General features: G+C 46.1%; 1 protein-coding gene across 1 annotated transcript in view; it reads left to right on the forward strand.

Annotated features, from left to right (window-relative positions):
• Positions 1–16,645, forward strand: part of MEGF11 (multiple EGF like domains 11) — a gene marked incomplete at its 3' end in the record, with an annotated part of 413,211 nt that overhangs the window by 37,716 nt on the left and 358,850 nt on the right.

Consider the following 16,645-nt stretch of genomic DNA (forward strand, 5'->3'; position numbering starts at 1 on the left):
TTGTAAAGGACTCAAAAGTGCCACGGTCAAACTCTTGGGATAGCATCTTTTCGATGTGGTGCCATTGTTCTGTCCTCCAGCTGTGCTGCTTTCTGACCAGCCCTCTTGCTTGTTCATTTTCTCTGCCATAAAAGAAGCCCACCATCAGGGACCCTAAGAAAAGAGAATCAATTTCCCCCATAGGGTCTCTTGCCGAGTGGAGCGAGCAAGGTCTTCGAGCACTTTCCTCTTTCCTTTCTCTTTCCTGCCCCCCCCACTCCATCTTGCAGGTTGAATCAATAGCTCAACCAGGGGGTGGAACTGCCTTTCAAGCATTCTGATAAATAAAAGCCAACGACTGCCGCACTGGCTCATTGGCCACAACCTAATTAAAGTCCCAGATGTTAATTGAGTCTTTTGGAGCTTGGTTGGTTTTAACGGTTGCAAAGAAGTGAGCTGGATCGCTCTTGCGATTCCCTTTCCAGAGTACAAGAGGTTTGTTTCTCTGCTAAATAATCTGTCGTTAATCAGGAGATGCATTTTGCACTGTCCTGACACCCCCCACCCCCCACCTCCCGGCCCCCAAACTGAAGAATCCCGGTTGATTTCTGGGATTATACTGGTTGCAATTTTTTTAACACTGGAGAATGCTTAGACCTGGGGTATAACCAGTGATGGGATTCAGATATGTGAACAACTGGTTCTCTGTGTGGGTGCCCCTTCCGGAAGTCCATTCTGGGCCTGGACAACAAAAAATTAGCTACCGGTTCTGCCGAACTGGTGTGAACTGGCTGAATCCCACCCCTGGGTATAACAGAGCGACACAGTTGGAAGGGACCTTGGAGGCCTTTTTAGTTCAGCCCCCGCAATCAGGAAATTCCTCAATCAGGAAACCTTACCATTTCAGACAAATACTTCTCCAATCTCTTCTTAAAAAACTTCTAGCATTGGAACAGCCACAACTTTGGGAGGCAAATTGTTCCACTAATTAATTCTTCTGTGCTTAGTGCTAGGTTGGTCGTCTCCTTGATTAGTTTCCATCCATTGTTTCTTGTCTTGCCTTCAGATGCTTTGGTAAACAAGTCGAACCTATCTGCTTTGTGGCAACCCTTTCGGTATTGGAGCGCTGCTGTCAGGTCACCCCTGGTTCTTCTATTTATTAAACTAGACATGCCAATTCTTCGTATGTTTTCTCCTCCAATCTCTTAATCATCTTTGTTGCTCTTTTCTGCACTCTTTCCAGAGTCTCAACATCTTTTTTATATTGTGGCAAGCAAAACTGAATGCAATATTCCAAGCGATTTACAGAATCAGCCTGTTGCCCCCAAACAATCATTTTACCAACCTTGGAAGGAGGGAAGGCTGAGTCAACCTTGAGCCAGTCCGGATCAAACTCCTGTGCACCACCACAGCTTCCTTCCTTCCTCTCATTTCTCTTCCTTCCCATCTTCCTTCCTTCCTTCCTTCCTTCCTTCCTTCCTTCCTTCCTTCCTTCCTTCCTTCCTTCCTTCCTTCCTTCCTTCCTCTCTCCCTCCCTCTTTCCTTCCTTCCTTCCTCCCTCTTTCCTTCCTTCCTTCCTTCCTTCCTCCCTACCTCTCTGCCTCCCTCATTCCTTCCTTCCTTTCTCCCTCCCTCCTTCCCTCCCTCTTTCCTTCCTCCCTCCCTCCTTCTTTCCTTCCTTCCTTCCTTCCTTCCTTCCTTCCTCCCTCCCTCCCTCCCTCCCTCCCTCCCTCTTTCCTTCCTCCCTCCCTCCCTCTGAGGAAGTCAACTTTGAGCCGGTCAGGATTGAACTCCTGGCTGTTAGGCAGAGTCAGCCTGCAATACTGCATTCTAACTTTGCACCAATCACCAGGAGATTGTGAGTTCTAGTCCTGTGTTAGGCATAAAAGCCAGTTGGGTGACTTTCAGCTGTCACCAGGAGACAGTGAATTCTAGTCCCAGTTTAGGCACGAAAACCAGCTGGGTGAGTTTGGGCCAGTCATTCCCTCTCAGCACATCCCACCTAACAGGATTGTTGTTGTGGGGAAAATAGGAAGAGGAAGGAGCACTAGGTATGTTCACCATCTTGAGATATTTATGAAAATAATAAACCCAGGATAATAAAAAAAATCTAATAAATAAATAAATTGTCTATGAAGAAAGTGCTCGGGTACCCTCTATCCTTACTACATAATTGTTTTTATCTCTTTTTCTTTGAAGAAGTGATATTTGTTTGATGTATTTTTTCATGGTCACTTTTAATTTGCTTTGTTATTCCCTTTCCTTTCCCCCCCCCTTTAGGTTAGTTTGCAGTTTAATGTTTGACTTTGAAATTTGATGAAGATATTTTTTTAAAAAGGAGTACCAAGAATTGTTTGCCGTTTCTATAATACATCCAGCAGAATTTTATAATACGTTCAGCTCGGTCGCCAGATGTATAAGAGAACACCCAGAGAGAGGTCTGGCTGGGTGTTATAATGGTTCATATGATAATAGCCCACTCTACTTTGGCACAATCTCACTTCATTCCACTTATCACTGTTTAAATCAAGCCTGTGCCAGATTATTAAATGGTCCTCGTGCTATTCCAATGATACATTACAGCCAGGAGAACCCCTTGGCACAGGCTTGCAAGAGTTTCATTGGGGGTGTTGGTTTAAAAATAGTCTTCCCTGGAGGTTGCTGTCAGCTACAACTTCCCCAGCTCTGCGGTGCTCTATTTTAAACAGCACTTGCTTAGCCTTCCATCTCAAATGCCATTCCTGTATTCCGAACAGGTTGTTGGCCATCAGCCTACCCTAAAGAGAATTTGTTTTCAACTCCCAGAATTCCTTGCCAATCTAGCCGGAAGCTGGGTTTCTGGGAATTGCAGTCCCCACAGATCTGGAAGAGATTACAGGGAGGCTGGGGGGAAAAACAATGGGAATGGTCAAAAGATAGAAAGGGGATCCATTGACTGCTTATTTCTTAAACAGCAACTTCGCTCAGGTGGTTAGAACCCTGGGCTAAAGAAATATATTTTAAGTCATTCAAAGAGAGTTCATTTTAAGGAACTATTACGGGATGTAGGAAGAACCTTGAGGAACAGGAAGAAGACCCCAACCAAGGCAGTGGTCAGGTAAAAAAAAATCTGAGTATGAATGTAATGTCAGAAGGCCTCTCAGGCAAGAGCTGCAAGAGGAGGAGTGGCAGAAGCTAAGGGTTGAGTCAAAAGGGGGATTAGCCTAGAATCCCTGTGTAGCCAGAAGTGAGCTAATCCCAACCCACGACTTGAATGCCATTGACTCTCATCTAACTCCAAGCAGGTGCTAACCAAGTTACTTGAGAAGATTCCTGCTCACAGGCATCCTTTGCAATAAATCAGTTGATGATCAGTTAATTTGCAATTAATTGCAAGATTAATGTCAGCCCTTCCAGCTAAACCGTACCGGGAAACCAGAGTTACAAATGCTAATACTAATTTCATTACTATTAAAGTAACACGTCTGAATGCACTTCCCCCCTCTGTTCCTATATCTTTGTGAGAACGAGGGAGATCATATCCGAGACATTTTCTCATACTACATTTCTGCCCCTTTCATATGACTTGGTAGCGGCTTTTCTTCCTGTTCCTCCAGCCTATGCCTATTGCCAATACAAGAACTCATAATAAACGCGTTCCCAATTTTCCAAGATTCTGTTTTTATCCCGGATGAACATTGCAGACACTGTAGAGGAGGCTGTGTTGTTGTTCTGGCGTCCTTGTTCATGCCCAGCTGCTTGAGGCTTGGCAGCTGCAAGATTTGCACACGGGTGGCAGACATTAAGTTTCTATAATGTGGGGAAATGATCCCCCTGAGTTAGAGAATCCGTGGGTTAAGTAGGCTGGATTCTGCAATGGTGTCTTCAGGCCCAAATAGCACAGCTTGAAAACACACAAAGTTAGGAGGGAGATTTGGAGGTGAAGCTGAAAAGATTACATTTGCACGTTTGTAGCCAGTCAGAAAGGGTTGGTGGTACAGCTGTGTCACAGACTGAATTCTATCAACATCACCTCTGGGATTTTGCTCAGCCAAAGATTTTACAGTTTAATATGTGTGGTGGGATGTGGTCTGGATTCCCGGGAGGGAGGGGCTACATTCCAGAGGTCCAAGTTAGATTGGTTGGTTGGGAGGAAGAGAGCTAAGGCAGCTCCTCCCTAGAGATTCTCAGAGTTGTAACTTCAAGGTTGCAAGTGCTTAGTTTCTTTAATTTGGCAATATTCTGTGAGGAGCAATAAAGGAAACAGCTCAGATGTAACTCTGCATGTCCTTTGGGTTTTTGGGGTGTGAGCTTGCAAGACATTCTAACTCCACATATAGAAATTCAGAGCTGCCATGTTTACGTAACACACTGTGCCAACGTGAGTCGTATTGTGGGTTAAAGTGACGGCCTGATCTCCCCACAACATGTTTAAACACTGGTATGTTGTGCAAAGCCAAAGCACGTTGTGTGTAGAAGTTCAATATTCCAAGCAGACAGTCCCACATTTGGTGACTGATATCAGTTCCTTGTCAAGTTATAAACCTCCAGGTCTGAATCCTTGGCTAATTGCTGCAAGGTGTGAACAAACGTAGACTGTTTGGAATATTATGCCACCCCCAACTCAGTGGAACCGCACTGCCAAATACAGGCAGACCTCAACGTACGACCACAGTGGAGCCCCAAATTTCTGTTGGTAAGTGAGACAGTTGTTAAATGAATTTTGCCCTATTTTACGGCCTTTCTTACCACAGCTGTTAAGCGAACCGCTGCAGTTGTTAAGTGAGGAACATGGCTGATAAGTGAATCTGGCTTCCCCATTGACGTTGCTGGTCAGAAGGTCGCAAAAGGCGATCACGTGACCCTGGGATACTGCGGCCGTCATAAATAGGAGCCATTTGCCAAGCCTCTGAATTTTGATCACACAACCTTGGGGATGCTGCAACGATTGTAAGTAATGAAAGATGGTCATAAGTTATTTTTTCCACTGCTGTTGTTACTTTGAACAGTCACTAAATGAACTGCTGCAAGTTGAGGACTACTGTTATGGGAAATGCATTTCCTACTAATTTCCACAAGGAAACGAAAGAAAGTCAGCTGCTTCCAAAATACGGGTCGCAGAGGCAGGGTGGGCCACAAGCAAAGAAGAAGCTTGGACAACGACTTTCACAAAACCTCGACAGTGTGGTTTTACTTATTGCATCCTCCGGCTGCTAAAAATAATCATAAAAACGGGACCCTCATTATCAAGCAACCCTGAGCATAATGGGCAATATCTGGATGGAGAAATGGATGTTGAACTTTGGCTTGGTGGAAGACTAGAGAGTATAGCTGTGATTGAAAGACATATTTTTAATTGAAATCCAGATATGGCCAATTTTTTAAAAAATAGATTTGAAGTTGTGGTCCTTGGTGTTCTCGGAGTTTGGTTGTCTGCTTGCATAGAATAGAGAATAGAGAATCATAGGGCTGGAAGGGACCTTGGAGGTCTTCTAGTCCAACCCTCTGCTCAAGACAGGAGGCTTTATACCATCCCTGTGAGATGGTTGTCCAGTTTATTTTTGAAAACCTCCAGTGATGGAGCTCTGTTTCATGACCACAATAGATAACATCAACAGTGCCCTGATTATGGTGGTGGTGATGATGATGGAGCATTGATGGCGTTGCCTATTTGGATCACACAATGTCTGCAAGCAAAAAACCCAGCACGGAGTGGAGTCCTTGGTGCGCTCTGTGCTTGGTTGTCTGCTTGCAGACATTCCACAGTTCAACCCTGAGCTACAGATATTGTCTTCATTTGGATGTCTAGTTTTCTTGCACAGCGTGGCAAGGATAACAGAATAACAGGGTTGGAAGGGACCTTGGAGATCTTCTAGTCCAACCCCTGCTCAGACTGGAAACCCTATACCATTTCAGACAAACGGTTGTCCACTCTCTTCTTAATTTCCAGTGTTGGAACATTCACAACTTCTGGAGGCAAGTTGTTCCACTGATTAATTGTACTGATGGTTACGAAATTAGTTCTAGGTTGCTTCTCTCCTTGATTAGTTTCCATCCGTTGCTTCTTGTCCTGCCTTCAGGTGCTTTGGAGAATGGGTTGATCCCTCCTCTTCTTTGTGGCAGCCCCTCAAATACTGGAAGACTACTGCCATGTCACCCCTAATCAGTAGTGGGATTCAGCCGGTTCACACCACTTCGGCAGAACCAGTAGCTAATTTTTTGTTGCCCAGGCCCAGAATGGACTTCTGGAAGTGGCATCCAGACAGAGAACTGGTTGTTCACATATCTGAATCCCACCTCTGCCCCTAATCCTTCTTTTCATTGAACTGTGAGACTAAACGTCGGCAAGGTGTTGCAAACCCAGACTGAATTTATGCACAGGACAATGTAAACCTTTCTTCCTTCAGAAAGTGTAATGATTGGAAAAATTTTCCTAGGAAGTCTAAAGGAGTGGCAGGAAAGAAAGCCAGTTGAACTAACTCCCAGAATACAAATTCATGGGTCACGTCCTGCGCTGATTCAGCTGATATTTGAACATCATTACTCAATTCTAAGAGATTTGTAATTCCTTTCTGAGAAGACTAATGGCAGTCTGGAGTTGTGGGGTTGGTAAGTTGGCCGTCTACTGGCGCATAGTAAAAGCTGGGAATAATACAGGGAAATATTGCAGCATTAATATTATTGATTTAGTAAGATTGATTGAGCCTCTGTGGTTTTTGCCCTGGTTTTTGCCTGGATGCTGAAGAGGAAAAATGTTATTTTTAATAAGAATGCATTGCAAAGCTCCTCCTCTTCCTCCTCCTTCTCTGGCGACAGACAGAACTGCCTACAAATATTCCCATCAGGTTTATACATCTCACTTCCATTTTTGCAGAATAGTGGCCATGCACATAATTCTCCTCTGTGTGTGATGGAGGCTAGTGGACTTTTTAGAAGTTCTGTTACACTTCTGAGGTCAGGAACCCAACAAGAGCTCAGATTTCAATTAGCTACAATCACTCCAATCACTTATCTAGACCCGTACCAATCGGGCTTCAGGCCCGGGTACAGCACGGAGCCGGCATTGGTCTCTCTGGTGAATGATCTCTGGAGGGCTCGGGACAGGGGATATTCCTCTGTCCTAGTCCTATTAGACCTCTCAGCAGCTTTTGATACCATCGACCATGGTATCCTGCTGCGGCGTCTCAGGGGATTGGGAGTGGGAGGCACGGTTCTTCAGTGGTTCTCCTCCTATCTCCTGGGACGTTCGCAGTCGGTGTTGGCAGGGGGACAGAGGTCGACCTCGAGGCCTCTCGCTTGTGGAGTTCCTCAGGGGTCGGTCCTCTCGCCTCTCCTGTTCAACATCTATATGAAGCCGCTGGGTGAGATCATTCGTGGTTTTGGAGTTGGGTATCATCAGTATGCGGATGATACCCAGCTTTTCATTTCGACCCCAAACCACCCCAGTGATGCCCTCGACGTGATGTCCCGTTGCCTGGAGGCGGTCCGGGTCTGGATGGGGAGGAACAGGCTTCGACTCAACCCTGACAAGACTGAGTGGCTGTGCGTACTGGCATCTCGGGATATTCAGAATATTCCATCTCTTTCTATGGGGGGTGAGTTATTACCCCCCGTAGATAGGGCTCGCAACTTGGGAGTCCTCCTAGATTCACAGCTTTCTTTAGAAGACCATATAGTAAATGTGACTAGGGGGGCCTTCGCCCAGGTTCGCCTGGTGCGCCAGTTGCGGTCCTATCTAGACCGAGATGCCTTGCGTACGGTCACTCACGCGCTCATGACCTCTCGCTTGTACTACTGCAACGCTCTCTACATGGGGCTGCCCTTGAGGACCACTTGGAGGCTCCAACTGGTACAGAATGCAGCCGCGAGAGTTGTGTTGGGAGTCTCCCGATACTCCCATGTTACACCCCTGCTCCGCGAGCTGCATTGGCTCCCAGTTGTCTTCCGGGTGAGATTCAAGGTGCTGGTAATGACCTACAAAGCCCTTCATGGCATGGGTCCGGAATACCTCAGGGAGCACCTGCGGCCGGCATCAACTTCCCTCCGCCCAGTGCGCTCCCACAGAGAGGGCCTCCTCAGGGTGCCACCGGTCAAAGAATGCCAACTGGTGGCCCCCAGGGGGAGGGCATTCTCTGTGGGCGCGCCGGATCTGTGGAACCGTCTTCCGGTTGAGCTCCGGATGGCGCCCGACCTTCGCTCCTTCCGGCGCGATCTAAAAACTTACCTGTTCGAACAAGCCGGCCTGGCCTGATGGGTGATGGGTTTGGGTTTTATTGTTTTTTATGTATTTTAACTTAACTTATTGTTATAGTTTTTGGGCATCTTGTTTAATCTTTTTTAACTTTTGTATTCTTGTTTTTTAACATGTATTGCCCTGTTCACCGCCCTGAGTCCTTCGGGAGAAGGGCGGTATACAAATATAATAATAATAATAAAAAACAATGCTGGCAAAGTCCTTAAGCATCTCCCATGGCAGCTTCAGAGTTTTTGGTATAAGTCTACTGTTAACAGAATAACAGGGTTTGAAGGGACCCTGGAGGTCTTCTAGTCGAACCCCCTGCCCAGGCAGTAAACCCTACTCCATCTTAGACATATTATTGTCCAATCTCTTTTTTAAAAATTCCAGTGTTGGAGCATCTACAGCTTCTGGTGGCAGGTTGTTCCACTGGTTAATTGTTCTCACTGTCAGGAAATTCCTCCTTAGTTCCAGGTTGCTTCTCTCCTTGATGAGTTTCCATCCGTTGCTTCTTTTCCTGCCTTCTGGTGCTTTGGGGAATAGGCTGACTCCCTCTTTTTTGTGGCAGCCCCTCAAAACCCCTGCTGTTATTGAGCAGCTCCGAAGTAGCAGCTGAGTCCTGCACGGTCTTGGAAACAGCCATTCTGGATGGATAGACAGACAGAACTTTATCTCGGCCATTGACCTATAAAAACACAATCAATAAAATGGACAACACAAAGCGGGCCCCTAACAGCAAGAACTATTAGCACCCATTTGTGGGTAAAGCTTTCACATAAAGTAGAAAAATGGAGCTACTTTTAAAGAAATAGATTTATCTTGATTATTTAACAGATTGAAGTGCAGATTGAAGCTATAAGACTGCCCTGGAAATTTAAATAAAAGAGGGACGATCCATTGGTGGCGAATGTTCCTGTAGAACTGCTACTACATAAGAGCCTAAGTTGTAGTTCCTGTGTCTTCTCTCTCCCCCCCCCCCCCAATCAGAGAGGCAGTATTGGGTTTCGTGTGGGGTTTTCTCTTCCAGGACAGCTATGGGAACCGTTCTGGAAATTATTTCATCTGCAAGCAAAGACAGTGCCATTTTTGGTCTTCCTTGACCACTGATGGTGCTGAAGCAATCTAGTTTCTAAAGATGCTTTTTCTCACGAGGCCACTGGACTTTCTCGTTCTTCTTTGAACACGTTTCGCTTCTCATCCAAGAAGCTTCTTCAGCTTGTTCCTGCTTCTCCTGCGGGAGCTCTCCAGGGTTCTGACAAAGATTGTGTCCTTGCCTCTTACACAGTGTAGGATGGGAGTGGGCCATTACGGCAACTTTATGACCTGCGGACTTCCACTCTCAGAATTCCTGAGGTAGGAAATGCCTGCTAATACTATCTCAGGGACGCGGTGGCTCAAGGAGTTAGGACGCTGAGCTTGTCGATCAGAAGGTCGGCAGTTTGGCGGGTTGAATCCCGAGTGCCGCGTAGCAGAGTGAGCGGCTGTTACTCGTCCCAGCTTCTGCCAACCTAGCAGTTCGAAAACACGTAAAAATGCAAGTAGAAAAATAGGGACCACTCCGGTGGGAAGGTAACAGCGTTCCGTGCGCCTTTGGAGTCTAGTCATGCCGGCCACATGACCACGGAGACGTCCTCGGACAAGCGCTGGCTCTTCGGCTTTGAAATGGAGATGAGCACCGGCCCCTAGAGTTGGAAACGACTAGCACGTATGTGCGGGGGAACCTTTACCTTTACTATCTCAAAGGTGCTTTTTCAAAAAGGCAACGGGACTGTTTTTTTTTATTTGAGGAAGAAAAAGAAGACATTTAGCTTCTTGTCTGAGAAGTTTTATCAGACTGATAAAAGTGGTTGGATGAGAAGCGAAACATTTTTTTCTTTTTCCTCAAGGAAAAAAAACCCCTGCTCAGTTGCTGTTTGGAAAAGCACCTTTGGTACAATTATAACCTGGATGACTGAGATTCTCCACAGACATGCTAATACTACTTTTAATAGAAGGTTAAGCCAGGGCTTTTCAACCTTTTCACCCATTGTACCACTTTTAGCATATGGCAACATCTGAGTACCACCAGTCGCCTAGCAAGGTGTCAAAAACGTGATGACCAAAAAAAGGAAAAAAGTGATGAAGTACAGGTAGTCCTCGACTTACAACAGTTCGCTTAATGACTGTTTGAAGTTACAATGGCACTGAAAAAAGTGCCCCCCAAGCCATAGCCGAGCAAGACACCTGCCTTCCACCTTGCGGTGCTCTTTCTCCTGTCCGAGGTTTTCATTGTTGTGAGCATTTCTGCTGAGGATTGGCAGCGGGGGGGGGGGGTTGTTTGGTTTTTATTCCCCCCATCTGCTGGGTGGTTGCAGCAGGTTTTGGTCACTTCACATGATTCTGGGACACTCTGACTGTCATAAATATGAATCAGTTGCCAAGCATCTGAATGTAAATCACAAGATGCTGCAACATTCCAGCTGATCAGCGCTTCTTCTGGGCTCAGCAGAAGCACCAGGATCAGTGCCGAGCTCCAGCTGGAGCCTAGCGCTGATCCTGGTGCTTCCGCTGAGTCCTGACAGCCCTGCAGCTCCAGCCGTCTCTCGCTCAGGCTTGTGCGGTGCTGCCACCGGTTCAGCTCATTCTCCTCCTCCGCTACCACTTTCCTAGGATGGTCGCGTACCACCTGCCAGGTGCCAATGTACCACAAGTTGTACCCGTACCACCGGTTGAAAAGCCCTGGGTTAAGCAATGGAATCTTACAATTTTGAATGTACTTCCCCTCTTCCTCCCTTTATCTTCATGAGAACCAAAGGATCTTGCCTTACTGCTTTCTCAGATTACAGATCTGGCCCAGACTCAAATTTCTTTTATTTCACTGGTGTCTTACTTGTCGCTCTCCCTCCTGTTCCTCAAGGTAATTCCTTCTAGCCATTACAGTAAAGCATTTAAGGTGTTGACCTGGCACTAGATACATTCATCCTGGAAACTCCCCAAAGTAGGGTTCTCAGCTCAATCTATGCACAGTTGCTCCTATGGTGATAAAATAAAGGGACTGCACCCCACCCCCACCCCCACCCCCAAGATCTCTAAACTGTCTCAAACTTTCATGAGGAGAGATAGAATGGAAATATAAATAAGAAGACTGAGCAATGTATCACTTTGGAGCAAAAAAAGAAACACCACCCTCCCATGGGGGGTGGGTGGGAAATCTGCCAGCATTTGGAATGGATTTCAGCTCTCATTACAGTCAGCATCGGAAGCCCTTTAAAATTCTATCAGCCATCTGCACCAGCTCAGCCTTCTGCAGTTGGATGGCCTCCTGTAGCATTGGACAATCACTCTTGGAATTCCCAGCGAGGCCTGCCAGCCGAGGACGCTGGAAATTATAGCCCACTCTGCATGGAGGCTGCTAATTTGCAGAAGGTGTACCAAGCATATGCTTAATAGCTAATTTCTATCCTCGTAATAAGCAGCAGTTAATAATAATTACAGTTGGCTGTCCTCCGTTTGGAGACCTCCATGCAATCCTGCAGAACCGGTTTTATTTTAAGTAGCTGCTTTAATGGTCTTTGGGGCTGGAAAATCTCTGATGGGCTGCGAGGGGCCGCGGTAGAAAGGGTGGAGCCTGATTAGAACATCAGCATAATAGAGCCGGAAGGGACCTTGAGGTCTTCTAGTCTAGCCCCCTGGTCGAGCAGGAGGTCCTATACAGATAGTCCACAACTGAGCCCAACATTTCTCTTGCTAAGCAAAATGGTTGCTAAGTGAATTGTGCCCCATTTTACGACCTTTCTTGCCACCATTATTAAGTGAATCACTGGAGTTGATAAGTTAGTAACCTGGTTGTTAAGTGAATCTGGCTTCCCCATGGACTTTGCTTGTCAGAAGGTCCCAAAAGGTGATCACATGACCCTTGGGATGTTGCAACAGTCATAAATATGAGTCAGTTGCCGAGCATCCAAATTTTGATCATGTGATCGTGGGGATGCTGCAATTGTCATAAGTGTGAAAATGGTCATAAGTCACTATTTTCAGTGCCATTGTAACTTTGGGGTTCCCAACCAGGGGTGCTCGTACCCCCTGGGGGTGCAAGACAATATTCCAGGGGGTGCAAAAACCTGGGTTTTCAAAATTATAGTGAATATGCATAATTCCTTGCCGTTATTTTGAACTTTTGTAAGGGGTGCGAGAATATTTCAGAAGCCTTCTAGGGGTGGGGGGTACAGAAAAGGTTGGGAACTGCTGCACTAAATTGACTATTTTAAATCAAGGATTACCTGTACCATTTTGGACAAATAGATGTCCCATCCTAAGAACTTCTAGGATGATTTTTTCCCAGGAGTCATACATTAGATTAGTTATGTAGCCTAGCCTAGTTAGGACTGGATTAGTAGTCATACATTGGATTAACTCCAGTAGAGTCTTCCACTAGGAGAATGTCTGTTGCACTTATAGCAGAGGGAACAAAAAAATAAGCATTGAAGGACCCCGTCCCTTGATATTCCCCCACCTCCTTTAAATTCCACATGGAGGAACGAGGGGCCAACATGGCCTTGAATGCAGCCCAACGTCCCCGGGAAAAGCATCTGGTTCCCTCTTGGCATTTTGGCAGCAGTTTGATGTAAGCCCTTTTATTATCCAGCTCCAACCAACTCCTCATGCCAAGGATGCTAATAATACCCTAATCAACAAGGTTTGGGGTTGTTCAGGAGACGCGCTCCCATGCGTGGTGAGCGTGGAGCGAGCAGGGAAAGCTGAAGGGTTCTCCAAGGGCCGTTTTGCTAGGCAACGCCACAGCGCTTTGCCTGCACGTGGGAGAGAGTTTTATTTACTCCTCCGGGGTGGGGGAGACGGTGGAGGGCTTGCAGAGCAGGGCAGGGGCTGAGAGTAAAGAAAGACGGGCCTTCGTTTTTGGTTGAGCCGTTTCGATGCGAGTAATTTTTATGGTTCCATTAACTGGTGAGATCGTTTGCGAAAGCACATTAGGAGAAGGGCCTTGGGGAGCTGTGTATCCTATTAGGTGGAATGCTAATAGAATGAAAAATTAATTAAAGGAAAGCTTACAGCAGGACAGGCGCTCTCCCTTCCTTCGTGGATGGACCTAGAAATGTGTGTTAACAGAAAAATTGACCTGGAATGGAATTGCTGATATTGACAATTTTACGGACAAGCTAGAGCTGATCTATCAAGCCTCCGATGGCTTCGTTTAATCGGTTGAATAAGGAATATGTCCTTTGAGTTGTCTCTTGTTCTGTAGCTCATTCCCTTCCAGAAAAATGGGGGAAATAACTGTTTTACTGATAGGGAAATAGAGGTCAATTGAACAGTGCAATTAATCCAACCAAGGTCAACTGCACAGAGGTATAACTTCTTGGAAATTTAAGTTCTGATTTATCTTCTTCCTGCTTCGTGTCTGCGTGTGCATTAACAGGGATATGATCCTTTTATTCTCATAACCCTCGAGTGCCCGCAAGAGATCTTTAGGATTACAGAGGCCAGGGAACTTTCTCAAATGCCCAGGGGGGAAAAAGCAGTAATTAAATACTTAAAAGAGTTACAGACAACAGGGGATTTGACAGCAGAATTCAAGCTGCTGTCATCTGGCATATTCTAGCCATTAAATATACACACGGGATAACTGTGTTTTCTCACTTATTTGAATTTGCATTTCCTCCGTCTTCCATTAGGAAAGGGGGAAGGGAACACCAAAGAAATGAATATTTTGTCAGCCTTTTCAAATTTGGCCCTCAACAATTGTCTGCTCTCCAGTTTACCACTACAGTTTTCTTTCTTGTCTGGTCATCAAAGCAGACATGAAAAGAGTAACTTTTTCAAACCAAAATAGCTGTTCATTCAGATTGGGCTCCTGATAGATGAATGTAGAATATAGAATAAAAGTTTGGGAAGGGACCTTGGAGGTCTTCTAGTCCAAGTCCCTGATCAGGCAGGAGATCATCCTGGACAAATGGCTGTCCAATCTTTTCTTGAAGGTCTCTAGTGATGGACCACCCACAACTTCTCTGATTTAATGATTCTTAAAGGTAAAGGTTCCCCCGCACATGCGTGCTAGTCATTTCCGACTCTAGGGGCCGGTGCTCATCTCCGTTTCAAAGCCGAAGAGCCAGCGCTTGTCCGAGGACGTCTCCGTGGTCATGTGGCCGGCCTGACTAGACGCCAAAGGCGCACAGAATGCTGTTACCTTCCCACCGCAGTGGTCCCTATTTTTCTACTTGCATTTTGACGTGCTTTCGAACTGCTAGGTTGGCAGAAGCTGGGACGAGTAAGAGGCGCTCACTCTGCTACGTGGCACTCGGGATTCGACCCGCCAAACTGCTTACCTTCTGATCAACAAGCTCAGCGTCCTAACCCACTGAGCCACCGTGTCCCTTTTTTGATTCTTACTGTCAGGAAATTTCTCCTTAATCATAGCTTGGGTCTCTCTTTGATAAGTTTCTATCCATTGCTTCTTGCCTTGCCCTCAGTTTCTTTGGAGTAGGCCAACCTTTTTTAGTGACAGCCCCTCAAATAATGAAAGATGCTACCATGTTACCCCTAGACCTTCTTTTGGTTAGACTAGACATTCTGAGTTCCCACAACCGTTCTTCATATGTTTTAGCCTCCAGTCCCCTAATCACGTTTGCTGCTCTTTTCTGCAGTCTTTTCAGAGTCTCAACGTCTTCTTTCTATTGTGGCGACCAAAATTGGATGCAGTATTCCAAGTGTGGTCTTACCAAGGTTTTGTAAAACGATTACTGATACTTCACGTGATCTTGATTTCATTCCTCTGTTGATGCAGCCTAGAACTGCATCCGTCTTAAGTGCATAAGCTTTAATCCTTCCTCCATAATCATCATGATGTCAAAGACCACCCCTCCTAAAATTTGAATTGGAAGCTCTGGGACCATGAACCTAGAGGGAGATTGCAGGAAAAGGCCAAGGATTTACTTCCTCTGTCCCAATCGGAACAAAATTTTCCTCCTTTCTGGTGCCATTTTTCTGAAGCCGTTCTTGCAACTTGCTAATTTCGTGAGTTGTGCTTGACTTAGCTTGGCTGGGAGGCAGTCATCAATCAAAGCAGCATAGATTTTTTAAAGCTGGGTTTTTAATGATTTTTATTGTATATGAATATTTGTAGGCTGCCCAGAGCCCGAGGAGGAGTGGGTGGCATATAATTTTTTCAAATGAACAACCATCTTTCTGGTTCTGCACAGTTTTCTCTTTGATTTCGCCACTGGGCTTATATCAGCAACACGCTATACCAAGTGTTTCTCAACTTTGGCAATGTTAAGAGGGTTGGACTTCGACTTCCAGAATTCCACAGCCTGGGATTTGAAGTCCATCCCTCTTAAAGTTGCCAAGGTTGAGAAACACTGTGCTAAACTGTAATCAGGCAACCTTAAGTTCAGCCATGTTACACCTGTACAAGCTCGCAATTTCCTTCCAGGAAACAATTCAAGGAGCTAGTTATTGCTCTTAGGGACGCGGTGGCTCAATGGGTTAGGACGCTGAGCTTGTCGATCAGATGGTCGGCAGTTTGGCGGGTCGAATCCCGAGTGCCGCGTAACAGAGTGAGCACCTGTTACTCGTCCCAGCTTCTGCCAACCTAGCAGTTCGAAAGCACGTAAAAATGCAAGTAGAAAAATAGGGACCACTACGGTGGGAAGGTAACAGCGTTCCGTGCGCCTTTGGCATCTAGTCATGCCGGCCACATGACCACGGAGACATCCTCGGACAAGCGCTGGCTCTTCGGCTTTGAAACGGAGATGAGCACCGGCCCCTAGAGTTGGAAACGACTAGCACGCATATGCGGGGAAACCTTTACCTTTACCTAGTTATTGTTCTTAATGCCCTCTATGATAGAGGACCAGGTTATTTGTGGGACCACCTGTCCCTGAGGGTATCTGGAGTCCCTGTAGGGGGAGGTGGGTAGAATAAACATTAAATAAGTATAAACAAACAAAATAAATTTGTCTGTCCCCCCACTAGATTGAATAGGGTGGGCATGCTCCAGACCCCTTTCCCTGAAATTTTGCCATCTAGTGGATCTTGGATGTAGACCTTCTCCATAGCTGCCCTTACCCTGTAGAACACACACAAACAGACACGCACAAACACGCATACTGTACACAGACACCAGTGATCCAGCAGACTCTCCCCCCCCCATCCCTTCTACCCTTTTGGAAGGCCATCAAAACCTGGCTTTGATTCAGGTCCGAGGGCGTGTGATGGGGGCCTGTGGATGGTGGCTGGGGCATCCAGAGAGGATAATTGAGGTGGTGGGTTTCTAGTTTCTGTTTTGTGTTTTTTCCACTCCTGGTGTCAACCAGCCAGAGTGGTGTTCAGAGATGGGTTATGGGGGCTATGCAGGTAGCCCATGACTTATGGCCATAATTAAATCCAAAATTTCCATTGCTAAACAAGATAGACGTTAAGTCAATTTAGTCCCATTTGATGACCTTTCTTGTCACA

This window comes from Vipera berus, assembly GCF_964194415.1.
Source record: "Vipera berus genome assembly, chromosome: 12".
NCBI lineage: Eukaryota > Metazoa > Chordata > Lepidosauria > Squamata > Viperidae > Vipera > Vipera berus.